Raw genomic sequence first — 27,203 nt, 5'->3', positions numbered from 1 at the left:
GAGTAAAGTTTGTAATGGGTGTCTTTCATCTAGCCACCTCTACAAGGAATGCCCATCTTTTATTTGTTTTCGATGTAAGAAGCCGGGCCATATGGCTCGGGTCTGCCCCACTCGGTCTACGATCATTGAGTCGAGGGAGACTGACGATGAAGCCAGTTCCGGAATTCTCGGTAATTATCGCTCTAACGATCATAATGTTCAGGATGTACATATGCCTTATGATACCGGTGCCGCCAAGGGTGGTGACGACGTGGAGAAAAATGAAGTAGCTCTTAGCGTGAAGGACTCGGGTAAACGAGTCCTGCCTTTTACTAGTGGGTCGGACGCTGAAAAACGACAACCTCCACCTAAGAAGTCGAATGTAGTTTCCAAATATCCGAAGACTAATTCTTCGGACACTCCCGCATCGAAGTCCCTTCCCAGTGTTGTTACCCCCATCCCCAACTCGCATCATGCCGCTAAGAATCGTAACAGTTAACGTCAACGGTCTTCGGAACCTTGACAAGATGAGGGAACTTCTTGTTTTTATAGGCGCGTACGACGTGGTTTTCCTACAGGAGACCCATTGGACGAATGAGCACGTAGGAGTTTTTCGGGACATTTTTCGTTTGCGTGTTTTTTGGGATATTGATCCAGTTACCACTTTTTGCGGCGTAGCGACATGTTTCCGTGCCGGCCTTGACATTATTCCTTCGCGGGTTTTTCGTAGTGGTTGCGGGCGTTTTTTATCTGTCTCCGCGCTCGTTGACGATTTACCTTTGGATTTTGCGAATATCTACGCGCCGAATGACGCATCGGCGCGAACAGCTTTTTTGTCTACTGCGAAATTATGGTGCTCTATTTTACCTCGTCCGATTATTGCGGGCGATTTTAACGATGTTTTAAGCTATAATCTCGATCGCCGCCCTGCTTCGAAGGCCCGCCCTGTTTGTCAGCCTTCGTCACTTAAATTGTGGTCGGTGGGACTGGATCTTCATGATCCCTGGCGGGCGTGTCACCAAGATCACTTTGATTACACGCGTTCGGGTTTCGTGTACGGGAACTTTGTACTGTCACGTATTGATTATATATTTACCCGCCCTACGGATGGCCATAATTGTTCACGATGTCTCATTTCGCCCATCTCTTTTTCCGATCATAAAGCCGTGTCTCTTGTTTTTGATCCTAGTGGTGTTCAACGCGGGCCTGGGGTTTGGGCATTTAATTCTACTTTACTGGAAGAGGATCGCTTTCGCAACGGCATCCAGCGTATTGTTAATCGGAGTCGCGACACTATAGAGTACCGCGAGAACATATTTAGCTGGTACGAGAACCTTAAAGTCACTATCAAGGACTACGCTATCTTCTATGGTAAAGTTCGCGCTCAGAAGTTACGGAATTCGCGGTCTGCTCTGATAGAGCGGATTTCGCCAATGATCCGAGCTGCCTGTCGGAATTGTTAGTAGCGAAGCAGTTGCTTGCGGATTTCGATGCTGGGGTAATTCGGGGCCAGGTTCTTCGCGCGAAGGCAGATTTTCAAGAATTGGGAGAGAGACCTACGCGTTATTTTTTGCGTTTGGAGACCCACCGCCAGGGCATTAAGTCAATTGGTCGTTTGGTTTCTAGCTCTGGTGAGGTGTTACGTGACGGGGTTCTTATCCGTAACGAAATATTCGAGTTTTACAATGCCCTTTATACCAACGAGCCTATCTGCGAGGAACAGTGTCGCCGTTTTACTGACCTAGTCCGTAACCGTGTTGATGCCGTTGATAGCTCTGCCCTTGAGCAACCGGTTGCTTGGGGGGAAATCGAACACGCCTTGGGTTCTATGAAGAACAATAAGAGTCCGGGTCTTGACGGTTTAACGGTGGAGTTTTGGCGCTTTTTTCTCCCTCTTATCAAAAACGAATATCTCGGTATGGTTCAAACTATCCGCGACCATGGGCACATTCCTCCCAGTATGAAAGTTGGTCTCATAGTTCTTGTGCCGAAAGCTGGTGACTTGTCGCTTTTAAAAAATTGGCGTCCTATTACATTGTTAAACACGGACTATAAAATTTTATCCAAGGTTTTCGCGCTTCGGCTCGCTCGACTGTTACCAAATATTACGTCACCGACTCAGACGGGAGCGGTTCGCGGTCGGGACATTTCTCTCACTACAAGGACTTTGTCGGATGTAACGGAGCTTCTGCGGATTCGTGGGGAAGGTGGTATTCTCGTACAGTTGGACCTCTTTTATTCGCATTATTAGCCTCGATGGGGTTTGGCCCTTTCTTCTGCCGGTGGATTCAAGCTTTTATCGCGGGTTCCAAGGCCTGTGTCAAAATCAACGGTCATTTAACTCCTCTTTTCTCGTTGGGTCGCTCGGTTCGTCAAGGTTGCCCTCTCAGCCCATTGCTGTATATATTAGCTTCGGAACCATTGTTTAGCGCGGTGAATCGCCACGACACAATACCGGCACTCCGTCTCTCTGCTCATTCGCATTTGCCGAAACTCTTTCAACATATGGATGACACTACTATCGTATCTACATCTGAGACTGCTATCCCTCCGATATGCGTCTCGCGTGGTATAACTATCTCAAGTGCGCCTTTGAAGATTCTCGGCATTTGGATTGACTATGACTATGCCAATTTACCTCAACTTCAGTGGGAAGAGTGGTACAGAAAGTTTTGTCGCGTCTTGCGTTCTTGGAAGGGTCGTCCTCTATCTATCATTGGGAAAGTCTTAGTTGTTAACGTTTTGGCTGCGTCTACGCTTTGGCATATCTTAAAAGCCGTCGACATTTCTCGGTTTTGGCTCAGCCAATTTCAAGCCGCCATTTTATCATTTATTTGGGGAACCGGTCCTCACCTTGTCGCGTATGACACTCTCGTTCGGCCAACGTTTTTTGGGGGTTTCGGCCTCGTGGATATCCCGACAAAAGTCAAAGCGTTTCGCGTTCGCGAAATCCTTACTCTGTTTGAAGACGCTACTTCGGATTACTATTGGGACCTTTATTCAGCGATCCTTGACCACTATGGGGGCGATTTGCAACTTGGCATTCAAGTCTTCCGATTAACTATTGACTCGCGTCGTGCTGCCGAGGATTCGATAATCAGAATGTCGCAGTCCAAAACGATGGACCTCTATAAAGAACTTATCGCTGCTATTCCTCCTGCCTGGGCAACCAAGATTGCGCGGAGTGTGAAGAAACCGCGTCGTTTTCCTGTCGCGCCTAATTTCGGGTTATCGGTTGTAAATGACAATGGTGAAACGATCAAATTCGCTCTTTCGGTCAAGTTTATTTACGATACTTTCGCGACCGGTTTATCTACTGAGTCCAGCGGCGAGGAGCGTTGGCGTCGCTTTTTCGGTGGCCCTCTATGCCGTGTTCGTTGGAAATTCGTCCGTTCCAACTTTTTGGGCCCTTCCCTTTCTGCCATGAATCTTCGACTGATCCATCAGGGATTTCCAGTAAAGTCACGTTTAGTGCACGGTCTCGTGGTCCCGGACTCTCGATGTCCCTTTTGTCAAACCGGCTCCGAAACTGTAGAACATCTTTTCGTGGAGTGTCCCGTGGTGTCGCAATGGTGGACTTGGTTGTTCTGTGCCGTCTTGGCCCTTTCCCGGGACTTATTCGGTGGTCCTACAAAAACTCGAAACTCTTTTATAATTTTTGGCGAGATAACTACTGATTTAAAAAAACCTGTTATTTTTTGGAAAATTGTAAATTTATTAAGTGCAATTTTTAAACGAGAAATTTGGATGTATCGTTGTCAATGTTCCTTTAATGAAACCGTATTTCAGGATGTCATATTTCCAAAAAAAGTCCGCGCAATATTAAAAAGATAATGTCGGAATAAGCAAAGAAAACTAAATATGGATATTCCGTCTGACGTTATTTAATATAGTTTTTCGGTAATTGCAATATTTATCATTATCAATGTCGAAATTATTTATTTTTTAACAATAGAGACATTTCCTCTTTTATTTTCGTACCCGCTATGATCACATAAAATTGTTATATTTGTATTGTATTGTTTTAGACATGTGAATAAAGATTTTATAAAAAACAAAAAAAAAAATCGCGTTCGGCTGTTAACCGAAAGGTTGATGGTTCGAGTCCATCCGGTGGCGACGCTTATTGTTTTACTTTCGTTCATTCCGTATTATTATTAACCCTTTAAGAAATGGAAGTGCCAACGTATTAAAAAGAGGGATTAATCGTCGAATAGTACGTTTCATGATAAATTGGAGCCTCTGTGGCGAAATGGTTAGCGCGTTCGGCTGATATCCGAAAGGTTGATGGTTCGAGTCCATCCGGTGGCGACGCTTATTGTTTTACTTTCGTTCATTCCGTATTATTATTAACCCTTTAAGAAATGGAAGTGCCAACGTAGGAACAACAGGGATAAATCGTCAAATATTACGTTTCCGCGTGAACCGGAGCCTCCGTGGCGCAATGGTTAGCGCGTTCGGCTGTTAACCGAAAGGTTGATGGTTCGAGTCCATCCGGTGGCGACGCTTATTGTTTTACTTTCGTTCATTGCGTATTATTATTAACTCTTTAAGAAATGGAAGGTCCAACGTATTAAAAGGGGGATTAATCCTCGAATAGTACGTTTCATGATAAATTGGAGCCTCCGTGGCGCAATGGTTAGCGCGTTCGGCTGTTAACTGAAAGGTTGATAGTTCGAGTCCATCCGATGGTGACGCTTATTGTTTTACTTTCGTTCATTGCGTATTATTATTAACTCTTTAAGAAATGGAAGGGCCAACGTATTAAAAGGGGGATTAATCCTCGAATAGTACGTTTCATGATAAATTGGAGCCTCCGTGGCGCAATGGTTAGCGCGTTCGGCTGTTAACCGAAAGGTTGATGGTTTGAGTCCATCCGGTGGCGTTACTTATTGTTTTACTTTTGTTCATTGCGTATTATTATTAACTCTTTAAGAAATGGAAGTGCCAACGTAGGAACAACAGGGATAAATCGTCAAATATTACGTTTCCGCGTGAACCGGAGCCTCCGTGGTGCAATGGTTAGCGCGTTCGGCTGTTAACCGAAAGGTTGATGGTTTGAGTCCATCCGGTGGCCACGCTCATTGTTTTACTTTCGTTCATTGCGTATTATTATTAACTCTTTAAGAAATGGAAGGGCCAACGTATTAAAAAGAGGAATTAATCGTCGAATAGTACGTTTCATGATAAATTGGAGCCTCCGTGGCGCAATGGTTAGCGCGTTCGGCTGTTAACCGAAAGGTTGATGGTTCGAGTCCATCCGGTGGCGACGCTTATTGTTTTACTTTCGTTCATTGCGGATTATTATTAACTCTTTTAGAAATGGAAGGGCCAACGTATTAAAAAGAGGGATTAATCGTCGAATAGTACGTTTCATGATAAATTGGAGCCTCCGTGGCGCAATGGTTAGCGCGTTCGGCTATCAACCGAAAGGTTGATGGTTTGAGTCCATCCGGTGGCGTTACTTATTGTTTTACTTTTGTTAATTGCGTATTATTATTAACTCTTTAAGAAATGGAAGTGCCAAAGTAGGAACAACAGGGATAAATCGTCAAATATTACGTTTCCGCGTGAACCGGAGCCTCCGTGGTGCAATGGTTAGCGCGTTCGGCTGTTAACCGAAAGGTTGATGGTTCGAGTCAATCCGGTGGCGACGCTTATTGTTTTACTTTCGTTCATTGCGTATTATTATTAACTCTTTAAGAAATGGAAGTGCCAACGTATTAAAAAGAGGGATTAATCGTCGAATAGTACGTTTCATGACAAATTGGAGCCTCCGTGGCGCAAGGGTTAGCGCGTTCGGCTGTTAACCGAAAGGTTGATGGTTCGAGTCCATCCGGTGGCGACGCTTATTGTTTTACTTTCGTTCATTGCGTATTATTAATAACTCTTTAAGAAATGGAAGGGTCAACGTATTAAAAAGAGGGATTAATCGTCGAATAGTACGTTTCATGATAAATTGGAGCCTCCGTGGCGCAATGGTTAGCGCGTTCGGCTGTTAACCGAAAGGTTGATGGTTCGAGTCCATCCGGTGGCGATGCTTATTGTTTTACTTTCGTTCATTGCGTATTATTATTAACCCTTTAAGAAATGGAAGTGCCAACGTAGGAACAACAGGGATAAATCGTCAAATATTACGTTTCCGCGTGAACCGGAGCTTCCGTGGCGCAATGGTTAGCGCGTTCGGCTGTTAACCGAAAGGTTGATGGTTCGAGTCCATCCGGTGGCGACGCTTATTGTTTTACTTTCGTTCATTGCGTATTATTATTAACTCTTTAAGAAATGGAAGGGCCAACGTATTAAAAAGAGGGATTAATCGTCGAATAGTACGTTTCATTATAAATTGGAGCCTCCGTGGTGCAATGGTTAGCGCGTTCGGCTGTTTACCGCAAAATTGATGGTTCGAGTCCATCCGGTGGCAACGCTTATTGTTTTACTTTCGTTCATTGCGTATTATTATTAACTCTTTAAGAAATGGAAGGGCCAACGTATTAAAAAGAGGGATTAATCGTCGAATAGTACGTTTCATGATAAATTGGAGCCTCCGTGGCGCAATGACTAGCGCGTTCGGCTATTAACCGAAAGGTTGATGGTTCGAGTCCATCCGGTGGCGACGCTTATTGTTTTACTTTCGTTCATTGCGTATTATTATTAACTCTTTAAGAAATGGAAGGGCCAACGTATTAAAAAGAGGGATTAATCGTCGAATAGTACGTTTCATCACAAATTGGAGCCTCCGTGGCGCAATGGTTAGCGCGTTCGGCTGTTAACCGAAAGGTTGATGGTTCGAGTCCATCCGGTGGCGACGCTTATTGTTTTACTTTCGTTCATTGCGTATTATTAATAACTCTTTAAGAAATTGAAGGGCCAACGTATTAAAAAGAGGGATTAATCGTCGAATAGTATGTTTCATGATAAATTGGAACCTCCGTGGCGCAATGGTTAGCGCGTTCGGCTGTTAACCGAATGGTTGATGGTTCGAGTCCATCCGGTGGCGCTGCTTATTGTTTTACTTTCGTTCATTGCGTATTATTATTAACCCTTTAAGAAATGGAAGTGCCAACGTAGGAACAACAGGGATAAATCGTCAAATATTACGTTTCCGCGTGAACCGGAGCCTCCGTGGCGCAATGGTTAGCGCGTTCGGCTGTTAACCGAAAGGTTGATGGTTCGAGTCCATCCGGTGGCGACGCTTATTGTTTTACTTTCGTTCATTGCGTATTATTATTAACTCTTTAAGAAATGGAAGGGCCAACGTATTAAAAAGAGGGATTAATCGTCGAATAGTACGTTTCATGATAAATTGGAGCCTCCGTGGCGTAATGGTAAGCGCGTTCGGCTGTTAACCGCAAGGTTGATGGTTCGAGACCATCCGGTGGCGACGCTTATTGTTTTACTTTCGTTCATTGCGTATTATTATTAACTCTTTTAGAAATGGAAGGGCCAACGTATTAAAAAGGGGGATTAATCGTCGAATAGTACGTTTCATGATAAATTGGAGCCTCCGTGGCGCAATGGTTAGCGCGTTCGGCTGTTTACCGAAAGGTTGATGGTTCGAGTCTATCCGGTGGCGACGCTTATTGTTTTACTTTCGTTCATTGCGTATTATTAGTAACTCTTTAAGAAATGGAAGGGCCAACGTATTAAAAAGAGGGATTAATCGTCGAATAGTACGTTTCATGATAAATTGGAGCCTCCGTGGCGCAATGGTTAGCGCGTTCGGCTGTTAACCGAAAGGTTGATGGTTCGAGTCCATCTGGTGGCGACGCTTAGTGTTTTACTTTCATTCATTGCGTATTATTATTAACTCTTTAAGAAATGGAAGGGCCAACGTATTAAAAAGAGGGATTAATCGTCGAATAGTACGTTTCATGATAAATTGGAGCCTTCGTGGCGCAATGGTTAGCGCGTTCGGCTGTTAACCGAAAAGTTTATGGTTCGAGTCCATCTGGTGGCGACGCTTATTGTTTTACTTTCGTTCATTGCGTATTATTAGTAACTCTTTAAGAAATGGAAGGGCCAACGTATTAAAAAGAGGGATTAATCGTCGAATAGTACGTTTCATGATAAATTGGAGCCTTCGTGGCGCAATGGTTAGCGCGTTCGGCTGTTAACCGAAAGGTTTATGGTTCCTGTCCATCCGGTAGCGACGCTTATTGTTTTACTTTCGTTCATTGCGTATTATTATTAACTCTTTAAGAAATGGAAGGGCCAACGTATTAAAAAGAGGGATTAATCGTCGAATAGTACGTTTCATGATAAATTGGAGCCTCCGTGGCGCAATGGTTAGCGCGTTCGGCTGTTAACCGAAAGGTTGATGGTTCGAGTCCATCCGGTGGCGACGCTTATTGTTTTGTTTCGTTCATTGTGTATTATTAGTAACTCTTTAAGAAATGGAAGGGCCAACGTATTAAAAAGAGGGATTAATCGTCGAATAGTACGTTTTATGATAAATTGGAGCCTCCGTGGCGCAATGGTTAGCGCGTTCGGCTTTTAACCGAAAGGTTGATGGTTCGCGTCCATCTGGTGGCGACGCTTATTGTTTTACTTTCGTTCATTGCGTATTATTATTAACTCTTTTAGAAATGGAAGGGCCAACGTATTAAAAAGGGGGATTAATCGTCGAATAGTACGTTTCATGATAAATTGGAGCCTCCGTGGCGCAATGGTTAGCGCGTTCGGCTGTTAACCGAAAGGTTGATGTTTCGAGTCCATCCGGTGGCGATGCTTATTGCTTTAATTTCGTTCATTGCGTATTATTATTAACCCTTTAAGAAATGGAAGTGCCAACGTAGGAACAACAGGGATAAATCGTCAAAAATTACGTTTCCGCGTGAACCGGAGCCTCCGTGGCGCAATGACTAGCGCGTTCGGCTGTTAACCGAAAGGTTGATGGTTCGAGTCCATCCGGTGGCGACGCTTTTTGATTTACTTTCGTTCATTGCGTATTATTAGTAACTCTTTAAGAAATGGAAGGGCCAACGTATTAAAAAGAGGGATTAATCGTCGAATAGTACGTTTCATGATAAATTGGAGCCTCCGTGGCGCAATGGTTAGCGCGTTCGGCTGTAAACCGAAAGGTTGATGGTTCGAGTCCATCCGGTGGCGACGCTTATTGTTTTAATTTCGTTAATTGCGTATTATTATTAACTCTTTAAGAGATGGAAGGGCCAACGTATTAAAAAGAGGGATTAATCGTCGAATAGTACGTTTCATGTTAAATTGGAGCTTCCGTGGCGCAATGGTTAGCGCGTTCGGCTGTTAACCGAAAGGTTGATGGTTCGAGTCCATCCGGTGGCGACGCTTATTGTTTTACTTTCGTTCATTGCGTATTATTATTAACTCTTAAAGAAATGGAAGGGCCAACGTATTAAAAAGAGGGATTAATCGTCGAATAGTACGTTTCATGTTAAATTGGAGCTTCCGTGGCGCAATGGTTAGCGCGTTCGGCTGTTAACCGCAAGGTTGATGGTTCGAGACCATCCGGTGGCGACGCTTATTGTTTTACTTTCGTTCATTGCGTATTATTATTAACTCTTTTAGAAATGGAAGGGCCAACGTATTAAAAAGGGGGATTAATCGTCGAATAGTACGTTTCATGATAAATTGGAGCCTCCGTGGCGCAATGGTTAGCGCGTTCGGCTGTTTACCGAAAGGTTGATGGTTCGAGTCCATCCGGTGGCGACGCTTATTGTTTTACTTTCGTTCATTGCGTATTATTAGTAACTCTTTAAGAAATGGAAGGGCCAACGTATTAAAAAGAGGGATTAATCGTCGAATAGTACGTTTCATGATAAATTGGAGCCTCCGTGGCGCAATGGTTAGCGCGTTCGGCTGTTAACCGAAAGGTTGATGGTTCGAGTCCATCTGGTGGCGACGCTTATTGTTTTACTTTCGTTCATTGCGTATTATTATTAACTCTTTTAGAAATGGAAGGGCCAACGTATTAAAAAGGGGGATTAATCGTCGAATAGTACGTTTCATGATAAATTGGAGCCTCCGTGGCGCAATGGTTAGCGCGTTCGGCTGTTAACCGAAAGGTTGATGGTTCGAGTCCATCTGGTGGCGACGCTTAGTGTTTTACTTTCATTCATTGCGTATTATTATTAACTCTTTAAGAAATGGAAGGGCCAACGTATTAAAAAGAGGGATTAATCGTCGAATAGTACGTTTCATGATAAATTGGAGCCTTCGTGGCGCAATGGTTAGCGCGTTCGGCTGTTAACCGAAAGGTTTATGGTTCGAGTCCATCTGGTGGCGACGCTTATTGTTTTACTTTCGTTCATTGCGTATTATTAGTAACTCTTTAAGAAATGGAAGGGCCAACGTATTAAAAAGAGGGATTAATCGTCGAATAGTACGTTTTATGATAAATTGGAGCCTCCGTGGCGCAATGGTTAGCGCGTTCGGCTTTTAACCGAAAGGTTGATGGTTCGCGTCCATCTGGTGGCGACGCTTATTGTTTTACTTTCGTTCATTGCGTATTATTATTAACTCTTTTAGAAATGGAAGGGCCAACGTATTAAAAAGGGGGATTAATCGTCGAATAGTACGTTTCATGATAAATTGGAGCCTCCGTGGCGCAATGGTTAGCGCGTTCGGCTGTTAACCGAAAGGTTGATGTTTCGAGTCCATCCGATGGCGATGCTTATTGCTTTAATTTCGTTCATTGCGTATTATTATTAACCCTTTAAGAAATGGAAGTGCCAACGTAGGAACAACAGGGATAAATCGTCAAAAATTACGTTTCCGCGTGAACCGGAGCCTCCGTGGCGCAATGACTAGCGCGTTCGGCTGTTAACCGAAAGGTTGATGGTTCGAGTCCATCCGGTGGCGACGCTTTTTGATTTACTTTCGTTCATTGCGTATTATTAGTAACTCTTTAAGAAATGGAAGGGCCAACGTATTAAAAAGAGGGATTAATCGTCGAATAGTACGTTTCATGATAAATTGGAGCCTCCGTGGCGCAATGGTTAGCGCGTTCGGCTGTAAACCGAAAGGTTGATGGTTCGAGTCCATCCGGTGGCGACGCTTATTGTTTTAATTTCGTTAATTGCGTATTATTATTAACTCTTTAAGAGATGGAAGGGCCAACGTATTAAAAAGAGGGATTAATCGTCGAATAGTACGTTTCATGTTAAATTGGAGCTTCCGTGGCGCAATGGTTAGCGCGTTCGGCTGTTAACCGAAAGGTTGATGGTTCGAGTCCATCCGGTGGCGACGCTTATTGTTTTACTTTCGTTCATTGCGTATTATTATTAACTCTTTTAGAAATGGAAGGGCCAACGTATTAAAAAGGGGGATTAATCGTCGAATAGTACGTTTCATGATAAATTGGAGCCTCCGTGGCGCAATGGTTAGCGCGTTCGGCTGTTTACCGAAAGGTTGATGGTTCGAGTCCATCCGGTGGCGACGCTTATTGTTTTACTTTCGTTCATTGCGTATTATTAGTAACTCTTTAAGAAATGGAAGGGCCAACGTATTAAAAAGAGGGATTAATCGTCGAATAGTACGTTTCATGATAAATTGGAGCCTCCGTGGCGCAATGGTTAGCGCGTTCGGCTGTTAACCGAAAGGTTGATGGTTCGAGTCCATCTGGTGGCGACGCTTATTGTTTTACTTTCGTTCATTGCGTATTATTATTAACTCTTTTAGAAATGGAAGGGCCAACGTATTAAAAAGGGGGATTAATCGTCGAATAGTACGTTTCATGATAAATTGGAGCCTCCGTGGCGCAATGGTTAGCGCGTTCGGCTGTTAACCGAAAGGTTGATGGTTCGAGTCCATCTGGTGGCGACGCTTAGTGTTTTACTTTCATTCATTGCGTATTATTATTAACTCTTTAAGAAATGGAAGGGCCAACGTATTAAAAAGAGGGATTAATCGTCGAATAGTACGTTTCATGATAAATTGGAGCCTTCGTGGCGCAATGGTTAGCGCGTTCGGCTGTTAACCGAAAGGTTTATGGTTCGAGTCCATCTGGTGGCGACGCTTATTGTTTTACTTTCGTTCATTGCGTATTATTAGTAACTCTTTAAGAAATGGAAGGGCCAACGTATTAAAAAGAGGGATTAATCGTCGAATAGTACGTTTCATGATAAATTGGAGCCTTCGTGGCGCAATGGTTAGCGCGTTCGGCTGTTAACCGAAAGGTTTATGGTTCCTGTCCATCCGGTGGCGACGCTTATTGTTTTACTTTCGTTCATTGCGTATTATTAGTAACTCTTTAAGAAATGGAAGGGCCAACGTATTAAAAAGAGGGATTAATCGTCGAATAGTACGTTTCATGTTAAATTGGAGCTTCCGTGGCGCAATGGTTAGCGCGTTCGGCTGTTAACCGAAAGGTTGATGGTTCGAGTCCATCCGGTGGCGACGCTTATTGTTTTACTTTCGTTCATTGCGTATTATTATTAACTCTTAAAGAAATGGAAGGGCCAACGTATTAAAAAGAGGGATTAATCGTCGAATAGTACGTTTCATGTTAAATTGGAGCTTCCGTGGCGCAATGGTTAGCGCGTTCGGCTGTTAACCGCAAGGTTGATGGTTCGAGACCATCCGGTGGCGACGCTTATTGTTTTACTTTCGTTCATTGCGTATTATTATTAACTCTTTTAGAAATGGAAGGGCCAACGTATTAAAAAGGGGGATTAATCGTCGAATAGTACGTTTCATGATAAATTGGAGCCTCCGTGGCGCAATGGTTAGCGCGTTCGGCTGTTTACCGAAAGGTTGATGGTTCGAGTCCATCCGGTGGCGACGCTTATTGTTTTACTTTCGTTCATTGCGTATTATTAGTAACTCTTTAAGAAATGGAAGGGCCAACGTATTAAAAAGAGGGATTAATCGTCGAATAGTACGTTTCATGATAAATTGGAGCCTCCGTGGCGCAATGGTTAGCGCGTTCGGCTGTTAACCGAAAGGTTGATGGTTCGAGTCCATCTGGTGGCGACGCTTATTGTTTTACTTTCGTTCATTGCGTATTATTATTAACTCTTTTAGAAATGGAAGGGCCAACGTATTAAAAAGGGGGATTAATCGTCGAATAGTACGTTTCATGATAAATTGGAGCCTCCGTGGCGCAATGGTTAGCGCGTTCGGCTGTTAACCGAAAGGTTGATGGTTCGAGTCCATCTGGTGGCGACGCTTAGTGTTTTACTTTCATTCATTGCGTATTATTATTAACTCTTTAAGAAATGGAAGGGCCAACGTATTAAAAAGAGGGATTAATCGTCGAATAGTACGTTTCATGATAAATTGGAGCCTTCGTGGCGCAATGGTTAGCGCGTTCGGCTGTTAACCGAAAGGTTTATGGTTCGAGTCCATCTGGTGGCGACGCTTATTGTTTTACTTTCGTTCATTGCGTATTATTAGTAACTCTTTAAGAAATGGAAGGGCCAACGTATTAAAAAGAGGGATTAATCGTCGAATAGTACGTTTCATGATAAATTGGAGCCTTCGTGGCGCAATGGTTAGCGCGTTCGGCTGTTAACCGAAAGGTTTATGGTTCCTGTCCATCCGGTGGCGACGCTTATTGTTTTACTTTCGTTCATTGCGTATTATTATTAACTCTTTAAGAAATGGAAGGGCCAACGTATTAAAATGAGGGATTAATCGTCGAATAGTACGTTTCATGATAAATTGGAGCCTCCGTGGCGCAATGGTTAGCGCGTTCGGCTGTTAACCGAAAGGTTGATGGTTCGAGTCCATCCGGTGGCGACGCTTATTGTTTTGTTTCGTTCATTGCGTATTATTAGTAACTCTTTAAGAAATGGAAGGGCCAACGTATTAAAAAGAGGGATTAATCGTCGAATAGTACGTTTCATGATAAATTGGAGCCTCCGTGGCGCAATGGTTAGCGCGTTCGGCTTTTAACCGAAAGGTTGATGGTTCGCGTCCATCTAGTGGCGACGCTTATTGTTTTACTTTCGTTCATTGCGTATTATTATTAACTCTTTTAGAAATGGAAGGGCCAACGTATTAAAAAGGGGGATTAATCGTCGAATAGTACGTTTCATGATAAATTGGAGCCTCCGTGGCGCAATGGTTAGCGCGTTCGGCTGATAACCGAAAGGTTGATGTTTCGAGTCCATCCGGTGGCGATGCTTATTGCTTTAATTTCGTTCATTGCGTATTATTATTAACCCTTTAAGAAATGGAAGTGCCAACGTAGGAACAACAGGGATAAATCGTCAAAAATTACGTTTCCGCGTGAACCGGAGCCTCCGTGGCGCAATGACTAGCGCGTTCGGCTGTTAACCGAAAGGTTGATGGTTCGAGTCCATCCGGTGGCGACGCTTTTTGTTTTACTTTCGTTCATTGCGTATTATTAGTAACTCTTTAAGAAATGGAAGGGCCAACGTATTAAAAAGAGGGATTAATCGTCGAATAGTACGTTTCATGATAAATTGGAGCCTCCGTGGCGCAATGGTTAGCGCGTTCGGCTGTAAACCGAAAGGTTGATGGTTCGAGTCCATCCGGTGGCGACGCTTATTGTTTTAATTTCGTTAATTGCGTATTATTATTAACTCTTTAAGAGATGGAAGGGCCAACGTATTAAAAAGAGGGATTAATCGTCGAATAGTACGTTTCATGTTAAATTGGAGCTTCCGTGGCGCAATGGTTAGCGCGTTCGGCTGTTAACCGAAAGGTTGATGGTTCGAGTCCATCCGGTGGCGATGCTTATTGTTTTACTTTCGTTCATTGCGTATTATTATTAACCTTTTAAGAAATCGAAGTGCCAACGTAGGAACAACAGGGATAAATCGTCAAATATTACGTTTCCGCGTGAACCGGAGCCTCCGTGGCGCAATGGTTAGCGTGTTCGGCTGTTAACCGAAAGGTTGATGGTTCGAGTTCATCCGGTGGCGATGCTTATTGTTTTACTTTCGTTCATTGCGTATTATTTATAACCCTTTAAGAAATGGAAGTGCCAACGTAGGAACAACAGGGATAAATCGTCAAATATTACGTTTCCGCAGGAACCGGAGCCTCCGTGGCGCAATGGTTAGCGCGTTCGGCTGTTAACCGAAAGGTTGATGGTTCGAGTCCATCCGGTGGCGACGCTTATTGTTTTACTTTCGTTCATTGCGTATTATTATTAACTCTTTAAGAAATGGAAGGGCCAACGTATTAAAAAGAGGGATTAATCGTCGAATAGTACGTTTCATGATAAATTGGAGCCTCCGTGGTGCAATGGTTAGCGCGTTCGGCTGTTTACCGCAAAATTGATGGTTCGAGTCCATCCGGTGGCAACGCTTATTGTTTTACTTTCGTTCATTGCGTATTATTATTAACTATTTAAGAAATGGAAGGGCCAACGTATTAAAAAGGGGGATTAATCGTCGAATAGTACGTTTCATGATAAATTGGAGCCTCCGTGGCGCAATGGTTTGCGCGTTCGGCTATTAACCGAAAGGTTGATGGTTCGAGTCCATCCGGTGGCGACGCTTATTGTTTTACTTTCGTTCATTGCATATTATTATTAACTCTTTAAGAAATGGAAGGGCCAACGTATTAAAAAGAGGGATTAATCGTCGAATAGTACGTTTCATGACAAATTGGAGCCTCCGTGGCGCAATGGTTAGCGCGTTCGGCTGATAACCGAAAGGTTGATGGTTCGAGTCCATCCGGTGGCGACGCTTATTGTTTTACTTTCGTTCATTGCGTATTATTAATAACTCTTTAAGAAATGGAAGGGCCAACGTATTAAAAAGAGGGATTAATCGTCGAATAGTACGTTTCATGATAAATTGGAGCCTCCGTGGCGCAATGGTTAGCGCGTTCGGCTGTTAACCGAAAGGTTGATGGTTCGAGTCCATCCGGTGGCGCTGCTTATTGTTTTACTTTCGTTCATTGCGTATTATTATTAACCCTTTAAGAAATGGAAGTGCCAACGTAGGAACAACAGGGATAAATCGTCAAATATTACGTTTCCGCGTGAACCGGAGCCTCCGTGGCGCAATGGTTAGCGCGTTCGGCTGTTAACCGAAAGGTTGATGGTTCGAGTCCATCCGGTGGCGACGCTTATTGTTTTACTTTCGTTCATTGCGTATTATTATTAACTCTTTAAGAAATGGAAGGGCCAACGTATTAAAAAGAGGGATTAATCGTCGAATAGTACGTTTCATGATAAATTGGAGCCTCCGTGGCGTAATGGTAAGCGCGTTCGGCTGTTCACCTCAAGGTTGATGGTTCGAGACCATCCGGTGGCGACGCTTATTGTTTTAATTTCGTTCATTGCGTATTATTATTAACTCTTTTAGAAATGGAAGGGCCAACGTATTAAAAAGGGGGATTAATCGTCGAATAGTACGTTTCATGATAAATTGGAGCCTCCGTGGCGCAATGGTTAGCGCGTTCGGCTGAGCTCAGTTGGTTAGAGCACCGTGCTAATGGTTGCGTTCGAGCTTTTGGAGAGTGCAGGTCGTTCGATTTTGCGCTCCGTGTTTTCGTCGCGCTAAGCCTAAGCGGGGTATTTTCCCAATTTATTTTTCTTTCGGTTATTATTCGTGCATTTAAATCTATAGTTGTTAATTTATTAATTTGGTAATCCCTCCTGGGTGTTTCTACCCAGGATGGACGCATTCAAGAGATCGGTTTTTATTGATTTTAAACGAAATCTACCAAGTTTTGAAGTTGTGTCTACGGCGGTGATTGCGAACTTTGGTCTCGATTGTGCATCTGCTTTAGTTGTCTGTGATGAGGGTGGTTACATTCTCACCTTGAGGACTTTGGCCGATGTCGAGGGCGTTATTGATTCGGGCTTGGATATTGACGGTGAGATATATGAAATTTCAAGCGTTTCTGCGAAGACGGTGACTGTCCCCTTTTCGGACTTACCTGAGTTTGTGACTGATGAAGCCGTTTTATCCAAATTAACGTCGCTTGGCTGTGAAATCAAGGGTCCGCTTGTTTGGCATCGAAAGGCATCATTCTATTGCGGACTTCGTACCGTTCGTGTTACCTTACCTGAGAGTCTGTCATCATTACCATATCGCTTACGAGTTGCCGATGCTGTTGGTCGGGAGAAGTTTTACGCTGTCCGACATGATTCTCAGTTGAAAATATGTAATAAATGTTATTCTAATGACCATATTTATCGCAATTGTCCGGATTTCAAGTGCTTCAAGTGCGAGAAGCAGGGTCATGTTGTTCGGGAGTGTCCACTTTGGCCCCGTATGGCGTCCCGCGACTCTGATACGGCGGCTGTCGGTGGTGCGGACGGTGACGCGATGGTCGTTGATCCTGTCTCAGTCGCTATTCCTCAGGGTTCTTCGGTCCGGGCTGGTGGCGGTGAGTCTTCAGTCGTCGGCGCCGGTCTCAAGTCTGATCCGCGTCGGGGTGCTAAGCATTCGTTGTCGTCTAGTGATGGTGATTTCGGAAAGAAAATGTCTTCTTCTGGCTCTGCTCCGAAAGTAAAGAAAGTTCCCTCTAAAATGCCTCTGGTCCCTTTCGAGGGTCATCGCCGGCCTGATTGGTGGCCTAAGGAGGTTGTCTGGCCTCCATCTTCAGAGAACGAATATTACGCCCGGGTGTGTCGGTATCAGGGTCAGCCTGTTACCAGTCCTCTGTATAAGGACTTTGTGATCCCGGATGATTACGGTTTTAAGCAATAAGTTCCGGAATTACGATGGTCACTTTTCTGAATGTATTACAGAATTTTCTTTGTTATGTCGGGTATCATTCTTTGTTAGTTATTTTCAATACGGTTTTTTTCAATTATTTCTCTCATTTACATGCTGTTCGATGTTTATTTTTGCCTATTTTCGTTTATTATTACTAAAACCAGAATGCAATGAATGATCGTACAAGATTTGTACCTATTATTTCTTTGATGTGTCGTAGGATGACATTTTTTATTCGCTGTTATCTCTTCAATATCTTTATTTGTATTCTCGTTGCTTTTTTCTGACCGATTTGTCATTTATTACTCGTGAATTTTTCTCTTTATATATTCTGTCAATTGTTGCATAATGCTTCTTTGTAACCTACACGCGTTGTGTATTTTTTAATGATATAATTAAAAAAAAAAAAAAAAAAAGCGCGTTCGGCTGTTTACCGAAAGATTGATGGTTCGAGTCCATCCGGTGGCGACGCTTATTGTTTTACTTTCGTTCATTGCGTATTATTAGTAACTCTTTAAGAAATGGAAGGGCCAACGTATTAAAAAGAGGGATTAATCGTCGAATAGTACGCTTCATGATAAATTGGAGCCTCCGTGGCGCAATGGTTAGCTTGTTCGGCTGTTAACCGAAAGGTTGATGGTTCGAGTCCATCTGGTGGCGACGCTTATTGTTTTACTTTCGTTCATTGCGTATTATTATTAACTCTTTTAGAAATGGAAGGGCCAACGTATTAAAAAGGGGGATTAATCGTCGAATAGTACGTTTCATGATAAATTGGAGCCTCCGTGGCGCAATGGTTAGCGCGTTCGGCTGTCAACCGAAAGGTTGATGGTTCGAGTCCATCTGGTGGCGACGCTTAGTGTTTTACTTTCATTCATTGCGTATTATTATTAACTCTTTAAGAAATGGAAGGGCCAACGTTATAAAAAGAGGGATTAATCGTCGAATAGTACGTTTCATGATAAATTGGAGCCTTCGTGGCGCAATGGTTAGCGCGTTCGGCTGTTAACCGAAAGGTTTATGGTTCCTGTCCATCCGGTGGCGACGCTTATTGTTTTACTTTCGTTCATTGCGTATTATTATTAACTCTTTAAGAAATGGAAGGGCCAACGTATTAAAAAGAGGGATTAATCGTCGAATAGTACGTTTCATGATAAATTGGAGCCTCCGTGGCGCAATGGTTAGCGCGTTCGGCTGTTAACCGAAAGGTTGATGGTTCGAGTCCATCTGGTGGCGACGCTTATTGTTTTACTTTCGTTCATTGCGTATTATTATTAACTCTTTTAGAAATGGAAGGGCCAACGTATTAAAAAGGGGGATTAATCGTCGAATAGTACGTTTCATGATAAATTGGAGCCTCCGTGGCGCAATGGTTAGCGCGTTCGGCTGTTATCCGAAAGGTTGATGGTTCGAGTCCATCTGGTGGCGACGCTTATTGTTTTACTTTCGTTCATTGCGTATTATTATTAACTCTTTTAGAAATGGAAGGGCCAACGTATTAAAAAGGGGGATTAATCGTCGAATAGTACGTTTCATGATGAATTGGAGCCTCCGTGGCGCAATGGTTAGCGCGTTCGGCTGTTAACCGAAAAGTTGGTGTTTCGAGTCCATCCGGTGGCGATGCTTATTGCTTTAATTTCGTTCATTGCGTATTATTATTAACCCTTTAAGAAATGGAAGTGCCAACGTAGGAACAACAGGGATAAATCGTCAAAAATTACGTTTCCGCGTGAACCGGAGCCTCCGTGGCGCAATGACTAGCGCGTTCGGCTGTTAACCGAAAGGTTGATGGTTCGAGTCCATCCGGTGGCGACGCTTTTGTTTTACTTTCGTTAATTGCGTATTATTAGTAACTCTTTAAGAAATGGAAGGGCCAACGTATTAAAAAGAGGGATTAATCGTCGAATAGTACGTTTCATGATAAATTGGAGCCTCCGTGGCGCAATGGTTAGCGCGTTCGGCTGTTAACCGAAAGGTTGGTGGTTCGAGTCCTTCCGGTGGCGACGCTTATTGTTTTAATTTCGTTAATTGCGTATTATTATTAACTCTTTAAGAGATGGAAGGGCCAACGTATTAAAAAGAGGGATTAATCGTCGAATAGTACGTTTCATGATAAATTGGAGCTTCCGTGGCGCAATGGTTAGCGCGTTCGGCTGTTAACCGAAAGGTTTATGGTTCCTGTCCATCCGGTGGCGACGCTTATTGTTTTACTTTCGTTCATTGCGTATTATTATTAACTCTTTAAGAAATGGAAGGGCCAACGTATTAAAAAGAGGGATTAATCGTCGAATAGTACGTTTCATGATAAATTGGAGCCTCCGTGGCGCAATGGTTAGGGCGTTCGGCTGTTAACCGAAAGGTTTATGGTTCCTGTCCATCCGGTGGCGACGCTTATTGTTTTACTTTCGTTCATTGCGTATTATTATTAACCCTTTAAGAAATGGAAGTGCCAACGTAGGAACAACAGGGATAAATCGTCAAATATTACGTTTCCGCGTGAACCGGAGCCTCAGTGGCGCAATGACTAGCGCGTTCGGCTGTTAACCGAAAGGTTGATGGTTCGAGTCCATCCGGTGGCGACGCTTATTGTTTTACTTTCGTTCATTGCGTATTATTAGTAACTCTTTAAGAAATGGAAGGGCCAACGTATTAAAAAGAGGGATTAATCGTCGAATAGTACGTTTCATGATAAATTGGAGCCTCCGTGGCGCAATGGTTAGCGCGTTCGGCTGTTAACCGAAAGGTTGATGGTTCGAGTCCTTCCGGTGGCGACGCTTATTGTTTTAATTTCGTTAATTGCGTATTATTATTAACTCTTTAAGAGATGGAAGGGCCAACGTATTAAAAAGAGGGATTAATCGTCGAATAGTACGTTTCATGATAAATTGGAGCTTCCGTGGCGCAATGGTTAGCGCGTTCGGCGGAGTTGCGTTCGAGCTTTTGGAGAGTGCAGGTCGTTCGATTTTGCACTCCGTGTTTTCGTCGCGCTAAGCCTAAGCGGGGTTTTTTGCTAATTTATTTTTCTTTCGGTTATTATTCGTGCATTTAATTCAATAGTTGTTAATTTATTAATTTGGTAGTTCCTCCTGGGTGTTTCTACCCAGGATGGACGCATTCAAGAGATCGGTTTTTATTGATTTTAAACGAAATCTACCAAGTTTTGAAGTTGTGTCTACGGCGGTGATTGCGAACTTTGGTCTCGATTGTGCTTCTGCTTTAGTTGTCTGTGATGAGGGAGGTTACATTCTCACCTTGAAGACTTTGGCCGATGTCGAGGGCGTTATAGATTCGGGCTTGGATATTGATGGTGAGATATATGAAATTTCAAGCGTTTCTGCGAAGACTGTGACTGTCGCCTTTTCGGACTTACCTGAGTTTGTGACTGATGAAGCCGTTTTATCCAAATTAACGTCGCTTGGCTGTGAAATCAAGGGTCCGCTTGTGTGGCATAAAAAGGGATCATTCTATTGCGGACTTCGTACCGTTCGTGTTACCTTACCTGAGAATCTGTCATCATTACCATATCGCTTACGAGTTGCCGATGCTGTTGGTCGAGAGAAGTTTTACGCTGTCCGACATGATTCTCAGTTGAAAATATGTAATAAGTGTTATTCTCCTGACCATATTTATCGCCATTGTCCTGATTTCAAGTGCTTTAAGTGCCAGAAGCAGGGACATGTTGTTCGGGAGTGTCCTTTATGGCCCCGGATGGCATCCCGTGATTTAGAAGCGGCGTCTGGCGGTGGTGGTGACGGTGAAGCGATGGTCGTCGATCCTGCCTCAGTCGCTATTCCTCAAGGTTCTCCGGTCCGGGCCGGTAGCGGTGAATCTTCCATCGTCGATGCCGGTGTCAAGTCTGATCCGCGTCGGAGTGCTAAGCATTCGCTGTCGTCAAGCGATGGCGATGTCGGTCAGAAGCTGTCTTCTTCTTCTGGCTCTGCTACGAAGGTTCAAAGGGTTCCCGTTGCTATGCGTCTGTACCCTTTCAAGGGTCATCGCCGGCCTGAGTGGTGGCCTAAGGAGGTTGCTTGGCCGCCATCTTCAGAGAACGAATATTTTGCTCGGGTGTGTCGGTATCAGGGTCAGCCTGTTACCAGTCCTCTGTATAAGGACTTTGTGATCCCGGATGATTACGGTTTCAAAGTATAAGTTACAAATTAATGGTGTTGGATTTTCTTAATGTTTTGCGGCCTTTTCTGTGTTCTGTCGGTTCTAAGCCTTTGCTTCTCATTTTCAATAAGGAGTTTTTTTTTTCGTTAATTTATTTCTTCTTAATCGTCTTTACTGCTGTTTAATATCTAATTTAGCCTATTTTTGTTCATGAATTCTTTCTACAACATGTACTGCCTAATAGTGTTTGATACGTTGCTTAATTTTTTTATTTCTCACTATTGTTTAATCAATATTATCTGCTCGTTGTTCTTTCTTTATCGATGTTCTTTTTCGCGACCGTTTTTTCAAATGTTACTTCGTATTTTTTTCTTGTTCTATTATCTTGTTGCATTTCGCTTTTTGTACCATACACGCGTTGTGTATTTTTTTAATGATATAATTAAAAAAAAAAAAAAAAAGCGCGTTCGGCTGTTAACCGAAAGGTTTATGGTTCCTGTCCATCCGGTGGTGACGCTTATTGTTTTACTTTCGTTCATTGCGTATTATTATTAACTCTTTAAGAAATGGAAGGGCCAACGTATTAAAAAGAGGGATTAATATTCGAATAGTACGTTTCATGATAAATTGGAGCCTCCGTGGCGCAATGGTTAGCGCGTTCGGCTGTTAACCGAAAGGTTTATGGTTCCTGTCCATCCGGTGGCGACGCTTTTTGTTTTACTTTCGTTCATTGCGTATTATTATTAACTCTTTAAGAAATGGAAGGGCCAACGTATTAATAAGAGGGATCAATCGTCGAATAGTACGTTTCATGCTAAATTGGAGCCTCCGTGGCGTAATGGTTAGCGCGTTCGGTTGTTAACCGAAAGGTTTATGGTTCCTGTCCATCCGGTGGCGACGCTTATTGTTTTACTTTCGTTCATTGCGTATTATTATTAACTCTTTAAGAAATGGAAGGGCCAACGTATTAATAAGAGGGATTAATCGTCGAATAGTACGTTTCATGATAAATTGGAGCCTCCGTGGCGCAATGGTTAGCGCGTTCGGCTGTTAACCGAAAGGTTGATGGTTCGAGTCCATCCGGTGGCGACGCATATTGTTTTACTTTCGTTCATTGCGTATTATTATTAACTCTTTTAGAAATGGAAGGGCCAACGTATTAAAGAGGGGGATTAATCGTCGAATAGTACGTTTCATGATAAATTGGAGCCTCCGTGGCGCAATGGTTAGCGCGTTCGGCTGTTAACCGAAAGGTTGATGGTTCGAGTCCATCCGGTGGCGATGCTTATTGTTTTACTTTCGTTCATTGCCTATTATTATTAACCTTTTAAGAAATGGAAGTGCCAACGTATTAAAAAGAGGGATTAATCGTCGAATAGTACGTTTCATGATAAATTGGAGCCTCCGTGGCGCAATGGTTAGCGCGTTCGGCTGTTAACCGAAAGGTTGATGGTTCGAGTCCATCCGGTGGCGACGCTTATTGTTTTACTTTCGTTCATTGCGTATTATTATTAACTCTTTTAGAAATGGAAGGGCCAACGTATTAAAGAGGGGGATTAATCGTCGAATAGTACGTTTCATGATAAATTGGAGCCTCCGTGGCGCAATGGTTAGCGCGTTCGGCTGTTAACCGAAAGGTTGATGGTTCGAGTCCATCCGGTGGCGACGCTTATTGTTTTACTTTCGTTCATTGCGTATTATTATTAACTCTTTAAGAAATGGAAGGGCCAACGTATTAAAAAGAGGGATTAATCGTCGAATAGTACGTTTCATGATAAATTGGAGCCTCCGTGGCGCAATGGTTAGCGTGTTCGGCTGTTAACCGAAAGGTTGATGGTTCGAGTCCATCCGGTGGCGATGCTTGTTGTTTTACTTTCGTTCATTGCGTATTATTATTAACCCTTTAAGAAATGGAAGTGCCAACGTAGGAACAACAGGGATAAATCGTCAAATATTACGTTTCCGCTTTAACCGGAGCCTGCGTGGCGCAATGGTTAGCGCGTTCGGCTGTTAACCGAAAGGTTGATGGTTCGAGTCCATCCGGTGGCGATGCTTATTGTTTTACTTTCGTTCATTGCGTATTATTATTAACCCTTTAAGAAATGGAAGTGCCAACGTAGGAACAACATGGATAAATCGTCAAATATTACGTTTCCGCGTGAACCGGAGCCTCCGTGGCGCAATGGTTAGCGCGTTCGGCTGTTAACCGAAAGGTTGATGGTTAGAGTCCATCCGGTGGCGACGCTTATTGTTTTACTTTCGTTCATTGCGTATTATTATTAACTCTTTAAGAAATGGAAGGGCCAACGTATTAAAAAGAGGGATTAATCGTCGAATAGTACGTTTCATGATTAATTGGAGCCTCCGTGGCGCAATGGTTAGCGCGTTCGGCTGTTAACCGAAAGGTTGAGGGTTCGAGTCCATCCGGTGGCGACGCTTATTGTTTTACTTTCGTTCATTGCGTATTATTATTAACTCTTTAAGAAATGGAAGGGCCAACGTATTAAAAAGAGGGATTAATCGTCGAATAGTACGTTTCATGATAAATTGGAGCCTCCGTGGCGCAATGGTTAGCGCGTTCGGCTGTTAACCGAAAGGTTGATGGTTCGAGTCCATCCGGTGGCGACGCTTATTGTTTTACTTTCGTTCATTGCGTATTATTATTAACTCTTTAAGAAATGGAAGGGCCAACGTATTAAAAAGAGGGATTAATCGTCGAATAGTACGTTTCATGATAAGTTGGAGCCTCCGTGGCGCAATGGTTAGCGCGTTCGGCTGTTAACCGAAAGGTTGATGGTTCGAGTCCATCCGGTGGCGATGCTTATTGTTTTACTTTCGTTCATTGCGTATTATTATTAACCCTTTAAGAAATGGAAGTGCCAACGTATTAAAAAGAGGGATTAATCGTCGAATAGTACGTTTCATGATAAATTGGAGCAACCGTGGCGCAATGGTTAGCGCGTTCGGCTGTTAACCGAAAGGTTGATGGTTCGCGTCCATCTGGTGGCGACGCTTATTGTTTTACTTTCGTTCATTGCGTATTATTATTAACTCTTTTAGAAATGGAAGGGCCAACGTATTAAAAAGAGGGATTAATCGTCGAATAGTACGTTTCATGATAACTTGGAGCCTCCGTGGCGCAATGGTTAGCGCGTTCGGCTGTTAACCGAAAGGTTGATGGTTCGAGTCCATCTGGTGGCGACGCTTATTGTTTTACTTTCGTTCATTGCGTATTATTATTAACTCTTTTAGAAATGGAAGGGCCAACGTATTAAAAAGGGGGATTAATCGTCGAATAGTACGTTTCATGATAAATTGGAGCCTCCGTGGCGCAATGGTTAGCGCGTTCGGCTGTTAACCGAAAGGTTGATGGTTCGAGTCCATCCGGTGGCGACGCTTATTGTTTTACTTTCGTTCATTGCGTATTATTATTAACTCTTTAAGAAATGGAAGGGCCAACGTATTAAAAAGAGGGATTAATCGTCGAATAGTACGTTTCATAATAAATTGGAGCCTCCGTGGTGCAATGGTTAGCGCGTTCGGCTGTTTACCGCAAAATTGATGGTTCGAGTCCATCCGGTGGCAACGCTTATTGTTTTACTTTCGTTTATTGCGTATTATTATTAGTTCTTTAAGAAATGGAAGGGCCAACGTATTAAAAAGAGGGATTAATCGTCGAATAGTACGTTTCATGATAAATTGGAGCCTCCGTGGCGCAATGGTTTGCGCGTTCGGCTATTAACCGAAAGGTTGATGGTTCGAGTCCATCCGGTGGCGACGCTTATTGTTTTACTTTCGTTCATTGCGTATTATTATTAACTCTTTAAGAAATGGAAGGGCCAACGTATTAAAAAGAGGGATTAATCGTCGAATAGTACGTTTCATCACAAATTGGAGCCTCCGTGGCGCAATGGTTAGCGCGTTCGGCTGTTAACCGGAAGGTTGATGGTTCGAGTCCATCCGGTGGCGACGCTTATTGTTTTACTTTCGTTCATTGCGTATTATTAATAACTCTTTAAGAAATTGAAGGGCCAACGTATTAAAAAGAGGGATTAATCGTTGAATAGTATGTTTCATGATAAATTGGAACCTCCGTGGCGCAATGGTTAGCGCGTTCGGCTGTTAACCGAAAGGTTGATGGTTCGAGTCCATCCGGTGGCGCTGCTTATTGTTTTACTTTCGTTCATTGCGTATTATTATTAACCCTTTAAGAAATGGAAGTGCCAACGTAGGAACAACAGGGATAAATCGTCAAATATTACGTTTCCGCGTGAACCGGAGCCTCCGTGGCGCAATGGTTAGCGCGTTCGGCTGTTAACCGAAAGGTTGATGGTTCGAGTCCATCCGGTGGCGACGCTTATTGTTTTACTTTCGTTCATTGCGTATTATTATTAACTCTTTAAGAAATGGAAGGGCCAACGTATTAAAAAGAGGGATTAATCGTCGAATAGTACGTTCCAATTTATCATGAAACGTACTATTCGACGATTAATCCCCCTTTTTAATACGTTGGCCCTTCCATTTCTTAAATAGTTAATAATAATACGCAATGAACGAAAGTAAAACAATAAGCGTTGCCACCGGATGGACTCGAACCATCAACCTTGCGGTTAACAGCCGAACGCGCTTACCATTACGCCACGGAGGCTCCAATTTATCATGAAACGTACTATTCGACGATTAATCCCTCTTTTTAATACGTTGGCCCTTCCATTTCTTAAAGAGTTAATAATAATACGCAATGAACGAAAGTAAAACAATAAGCGTCGCCACCGGATGGAATCGAACCATCAACCTTTCGGTTAACAGCCGAACGCGCTAACCATTGCGCCACGGAGGCTCCGGTTTACGCGGAAACGTAATATTTGACGATTTATCCCTGTTGTTCCTACGTTGGCACTTCCATCTCTTAAAGAGTTAATAATAATACGCAATTAACGAAATTAAAACAATAAGCGTCGCCACCGGAAGGACTCGAACCATCAACCTTTCGGTTAACAGCCGAACGCGATAACCATTGCGCCACGGAGGCTCCAATTTAGCATGAAACGTACTATTCGACGATTAATCCCTCTTATTAATACGTTGGCCCTTCCATTTCTTAAAGAGTTAATAATAATACGCAATGAACGAAAGTAAAACAAAAAGCGTCGCCACCGGATGGACAGGAACCATAAACCTTTCGGTTAACAGCCGAACGCGCTAACCATTGCGCCACGGAGGCTCCAATTTATCATGAAACGTACTATTCGACGATTAATCCCTCTTTTTAATACGTTGGCCCTTCCATTTCTTAAAGAGTTAATAATAATACGCAATGAACGAAAGTAAAACAATAAGCGTCGCCACTGGATGGACTCGAACCATCAACCTTTTGGTTAACAGCCGAACGCGCTAACCATTGCGCCACGGAGGCTCCGATTCACGCGGAAACGTAATATTTGACGATTTATCCCTGTTGTTCCAACGTTGGCTATTCCATTTCTTAAA

The 27,203-nt window shown here is 43.2% G+C and overlaps 40 non-coding genes across 40 annotated transcripts; 39 read left to right on the top strand and 1 right to left on the bottom strand.

Annotated features, from left to right (window-relative positions):
* The first annotated feature begins 4,217 nt into the window (after positions 1 to 4,217).
* TRNAI-GAU (transfer RNA isoleucine (anticodon GAU)) lies at positions 4,218 to 4,290 on the top strand. The gene has a single exon. It is a non-coding gene; the product is annotated as a tRNA-Ile (tRNA).
* Positions 4,291 to 4,409: 119 nt separating this feature from the next.
* On the top strand, positions 4,410 to 4,482 carry TRNAN-GUU (transfer RNA asparagine (anticodon GUU)). Its single transcript has one exon. It is a non-coding gene; the product is annotated as a tRNA-Asn (tRNA).
* Positions 4,483 to 5,175: 693 nt separating this feature from the next.
* Positions 5,176 to 5,248, top strand: TRNAN-GUU (transfer RNA asparagine (anticodon GUU)). The gene has a single exon. It is a non-coding gene; the product is annotated as a tRNA-Asn (tRNA).
* Positions 5,249 to 5,367: 119 nt separating this feature from the next.
* On the top strand, positions 5,368 to 5,440 carry TRNAD-AUC (transfer RNA aspartic acid (anticodon AUC)). The gene has a single exon. It is a non-coding gene; the product is annotated as a tRNA-Asp (tRNA).
* A 503-nt stretch (positions 5,441 to 5,943) lies between these two features.
* Positions 5,944 to 6,016, top strand: TRNAN-GUU (transfer RNA asparagine (anticodon GUU)). Its single transcript has one exon. It is a non-coding gene; the product is annotated as a tRNA-Asn (tRNA).
* Positions 6,017 to 6,519: 503 nt separating this feature from the next.
* On the top strand, positions 6,520 to 6,592 carry TRNAN-AUU (transfer RNA asparagine (anticodon AUU)). The gene has a single exon. It is a non-coding gene; the product is annotated as a tRNA-Asn (tRNA).
* A 119-nt stretch (positions 6,593 to 6,711) lies between these two features.
* TRNAN-GUU (transfer RNA asparagine (anticodon GUU)) lies at positions 6,712 to 6,784 on the top strand. The gene has a single exon. It is a non-coding gene; the product is annotated as a tRNA-Asn (tRNA).
* Positions 6,785 to 7,095: 311 nt separating this feature from the next.
* On the top strand, positions 7,096 to 7,168 carry TRNAN-GUU (transfer RNA asparagine (anticodon GUU)). The gene has a single exon. It is a non-coding gene; the product is annotated as a tRNA-Asn (tRNA).
* A 503-nt stretch (positions 7,169 to 7,671) lies between these two features.
* Positions 7,672 to 7,744, top strand: TRNAN-GUU (transfer RNA asparagine (anticodon GUU)). Its single transcript has one exon. It is a non-coding gene; the product is annotated as a tRNA-Asn (tRNA).
* Positions 7,745 to 8,247: 503 nt separating this feature from the next.
* TRNAN-GUU (transfer RNA asparagine (anticodon GUU)) lies at positions 8,248 to 8,320 on the top strand. The gene has a single exon. It is a non-coding gene; the product is annotated as a tRNA-Asn (tRNA).
* A 694-nt stretch (positions 8,321 to 9,014) lies between these two features.
* Positions 9,015 to 9,087, top strand: TRNAY-GUA (transfer RNA tyrosine (anticodon GUA)). Its single transcript has one exon. It is a non-coding gene; the product is annotated as a tRNA-Tyr (tRNA).
* Positions 9,088 to 9,782: 695 nt separating this feature from the next.
* On the top strand, positions 9,783 to 9,855 carry TRNAN-GUU (transfer RNA asparagine (anticodon GUU)). The gene has a single exon. It is a non-coding gene; the product is annotated as a tRNA-Asn (tRNA).
* A 119-nt stretch (positions 9,856 to 9,974) lies between these two features.
* TRNAN-GUU (transfer RNA asparagine (anticodon GUU)) lies at positions 9,975 to 10,047 on the top strand. Its single transcript has one exon. It is a non-coding gene; the product is annotated as a tRNA-Asn (tRNA).
* An 887-nt stretch (positions 10,048 to 10,934) lies between these two features.
* TRNAY-GUA (transfer RNA tyrosine (anticodon GUA)) lies at positions 10,935 to 11,007 on the top strand. The gene has a single exon. It is a non-coding gene; the product is annotated as a tRNA-Tyr (tRNA).
* A 503-nt stretch (positions 11,008 to 11,510) lies between these two features.
* On the top strand, positions 11,511 to 11,583 carry TRNAN-GUU (transfer RNA asparagine (anticodon GUU)). Its single transcript has one exon. It is a non-coding gene; the product is annotated as a tRNA-Asn (tRNA).
* A 119-nt stretch (positions 11,584 to 11,702) lies between these two features.
* On the top strand, positions 11,703 to 11,775 carry TRNAN-GUU (transfer RNA asparagine (anticodon GUU)). The gene has a single exon. It is a non-coding gene; the product is annotated as a tRNA-Asn (tRNA).
* A 1,079-nt stretch (positions 11,776 to 12,854) lies between these two features.
* On the top strand, positions 12,855 to 12,927 carry TRNAN-GUU (transfer RNA asparagine (anticodon GUU)). Its single transcript has one exon. It is a non-coding gene; the product is annotated as a tRNA-Asn (tRNA).
* A 119-nt stretch (positions 12,928 to 13,046) lies between these two features.
* TRNAN-GUU (transfer RNA asparagine (anticodon GUU)) lies at positions 13,047 to 13,119 on the top strand. The gene has a single exon. It is a non-coding gene; the product is annotated as a tRNA-Asn (tRNA).
* A 503-nt stretch (positions 13,120 to 13,622) lies between these two features.
* On the top strand, positions 13,623 to 13,695 carry TRNAN-GUU (transfer RNA asparagine (anticodon GUU)). Its single transcript has one exon. It is a non-coding gene; the product is annotated as a tRNA-Asn (tRNA).
* Positions 13,696 to 14,005: 310 nt separating this feature from the next.
* On the top strand, positions 14,006 to 14,078 carry TRNAI-GAU (transfer RNA isoleucine (anticodon GAU)). The gene has a single exon. It is a non-coding gene; the product is annotated as a tRNA-Ile (tRNA).
* Positions 14,079 to 14,389: 311 nt separating this feature from the next.
* Positions 14,390 to 14,462, top strand: TRNAY-GUA (transfer RNA tyrosine (anticodon GUA)). The gene has a single exon. It is a non-coding gene; the product is annotated as a tRNA-Tyr (tRNA).
* Positions 14,463 to 14,965: 503 nt separating this feature from the next.
* On the top strand, positions 14,966 to 15,038 carry TRNAN-GUU (transfer RNA asparagine (anticodon GUU)). The gene has a single exon. It is a non-coding gene; the product is annotated as a tRNA-Asn (tRNA).
* Positions 15,039 to 15,349: 311 nt separating this feature from the next.
* TRNAN-AUU (transfer RNA asparagine (anticodon AUU)) lies at positions 15,350 to 15,422 on the top strand. The gene has a single exon. It is a non-coding gene; the product is annotated as a tRNA-Asn (tRNA).
* A 119-nt stretch (positions 15,423 to 15,541) lies between these two features.
* On the top strand, positions 15,542 to 15,614 carry TRNAI-GAU (transfer RNA isoleucine (anticodon GAU)). The gene has a single exon. It is a non-coding gene; the product is annotated as a tRNA-Ile (tRNA).
* Positions 15,615 to 15,733: 119 nt separating this feature from the next.
* Positions 15,734 to 15,806, top strand: TRNAN-GUU (transfer RNA asparagine (anticodon GUU)). Its single transcript has one exon. It is a non-coding gene; the product is annotated as a tRNA-Asn (tRNA).
* Positions 15,807 to 15,925: 119 nt separating this feature from the next.
* On the top strand, positions 15,926 to 15,998 carry TRNAN-GUU (transfer RNA asparagine (anticodon GUU)). The gene has a single exon. It is a non-coding gene; the product is annotated as a tRNA-Asn (tRNA).
* A 2,384-nt stretch (positions 15,999 to 18,382) lies between these two features.
* On the top strand, positions 18,383 to 18,455 carry TRNAD-GUC (transfer RNA aspartic acid (anticodon GUC)). Its single transcript has one exon. It is a non-coding gene; the product is annotated as a tRNA-Asp (tRNA).
* Positions 18,456 to 18,766: 311 nt separating this feature from the next.
* On the top strand, positions 18,767 to 18,839 carry TRNAN-GUU (transfer RNA asparagine (anticodon GUU)). Its single transcript has one exon. It is a non-coding gene; the product is annotated as a tRNA-Asn (tRNA).
* A 3,890-nt stretch (positions 18,840 to 22,729) lies between these two features.
* On the top strand, positions 22,730 to 22,802 carry TRNAN-GUU (transfer RNA asparagine (anticodon GUU)). Its single transcript has one exon. It is a non-coding gene; the product is annotated as a tRNA-Asn (tRNA).
* A 119-nt stretch (positions 22,803 to 22,921) lies between these two features.
* On the top strand, positions 22,922 to 22,994 carry TRNAN-GUU (transfer RNA asparagine (anticodon GUU)). Its single transcript has one exon. It is a non-coding gene; the product is annotated as a tRNA-Asn (tRNA).
* Positions 22,995 to 23,113: 119 nt separating this feature from the next.
* TRNAN-GUU (transfer RNA asparagine (anticodon GUU)) lies at positions 23,114 to 23,186 on the top strand. Its single transcript has one exon. It is a non-coding gene; the product is annotated as a tRNA-Asn (tRNA).
* A 119-nt stretch (positions 23,187 to 23,305) lies between these two features.
* TRNAN-GUU (transfer RNA asparagine (anticodon GUU)) lies at positions 23,306 to 23,378 on the top strand. Its single transcript has one exon. It is a non-coding gene; the product is annotated as a tRNA-Asn (tRNA).
* A 119-nt stretch (positions 23,379 to 23,497) lies between these two features.
* TRNAN-GUU (transfer RNA asparagine (anticodon GUU)) lies at positions 23,498 to 23,570 on the top strand. The gene has a single exon. It is a non-coding gene; the product is annotated as a tRNA-Asn (tRNA).
* A 695-nt stretch (positions 23,571 to 24,265) lies between these two features.
* TRNAN-GUU (transfer RNA asparagine (anticodon GUU)) lies at positions 24,266 to 24,338 on the top strand. Its single transcript has one exon. It is a non-coding gene; the product is annotated as a tRNA-Asn (tRNA).
* A 119-nt stretch (positions 24,339 to 24,457) lies between these two features.
* On the top strand, positions 24,458 to 24,530 carry TRNAN-GUU (transfer RNA asparagine (anticodon GUU)). Its single transcript has one exon. It is a non-coding gene; the product is annotated as a tRNA-Asn (tRNA).
* A 311-nt stretch (positions 24,531 to 24,841) lies between these two features.
* On the top strand, positions 24,842 to 24,914 carry TRNAN-GUU (transfer RNA asparagine (anticodon GUU)). Its single transcript has one exon. It is a non-coding gene; the product is annotated as a tRNA-Asn (tRNA).
* A 119-nt stretch (positions 24,915 to 25,033) lies between these two features.
* On the top strand, positions 25,034 to 25,106 carry TRNAN-GUU (transfer RNA asparagine (anticodon GUU)). Its single transcript has one exon. It is a non-coding gene; the product is annotated as a tRNA-Asn (tRNA).
* Positions 25,107 to 25,417: 311 nt separating this feature from the next.
* On the top strand, positions 25,418 to 25,490 carry TRNAN-AUU (transfer RNA asparagine (anticodon AUU)). The gene has a single exon. It is a non-coding gene; the product is annotated as a tRNA-Asn (tRNA).
* A 503-nt stretch (positions 25,491 to 25,993) lies between these two features.
* Positions 25,994 to 26,066, top strand: TRNAN-GUU (transfer RNA asparagine (anticodon GUU)). The gene has a single exon. It is a non-coding gene; the product is annotated as a tRNA-Asn (tRNA).
* A 414-nt stretch (positions 26,067 to 26,480) lies between these two features.
* On the bottom strand, positions 26,481 to 26,553 carry TRNAN-GUU (transfer RNA asparagine (anticodon GUU)). The gene has a single exon. It is a non-coding gene; the product is annotated as a tRNA-Asn (tRNA).
* Between the last annotated feature and the right edge of the window lie 650 nt (positions 26,554 to 27,203).

This window comes from Leiobunum rupestre, chromosome 1 (assembly GCF_980474605.1).
Source record: "Leiobunum rupestre chromosome 1, qqLeiRupe1.1.hap1, whole genome shotgun sequence".
Taxonomy (NCBI): domain Eukaryota; kingdom Metazoa; phylum Arthropoda; class Arachnida; order Opiliones; family Sclerosomatidae; genus Leiobunum; species Leiobunum rupestre.
This window is presented reverse-complemented; position numbering and strand designations above follow the sequence as displayed.